The sequence below is a fragment of the Penaeus monodon genome, chromosome 33 (assembly GCF_015228065.2).
Source record: "Penaeus monodon isolate SGIC_2016 chromosome 33, NSTDA_Pmon_1, whole genome shotgun sequence".
NCBI lineage: Eukaryota > Metazoa > Arthropoda > Malacostraca > Decapoda > Penaeidae > Penaeus > Penaeus monodon.
Window position 1 is genome coordinate 25,895,890 of NC_051418.1, and position 243 is coordinate 25,896,132.

Genomic DNA, 243 nt, shown 5'->3' on the forward strand with positions numbered 1-243 from the left:
TCATATATGAACATTTTCACCTTGACGGTTTAATGAATAATTTCTCACTGTGTGTATGTGTGTTTTTCTTCCTTACACAATATAACCGTTATTTAAAATGAAAGTACCCAATGCTCGTGACACGTTTTTAATGCTTTGTGCACATAATATAACCGTCAATGTCACGCGAAAAAATCCCACAGTATGTTTTTATTTGCAAACAGTTCACAAGGAGTTTTTAAAAAGGGTATATTAGCTAATGGA

General features: G+C 32.5%; 1 long non-coding RNA gene across 1 annotated transcript in view; it reads right to left on the reverse strand.

The window, feature by feature from the left end:
- The window catches only part of LOC119594189, a 78,738-nt gene that overhangs the window by 26,055 nt on the left and 52,440 nt on the right, over positions 1-243 (reverse strand). The gene's annotated exons all lie outside the window — the stretch shown is intronic.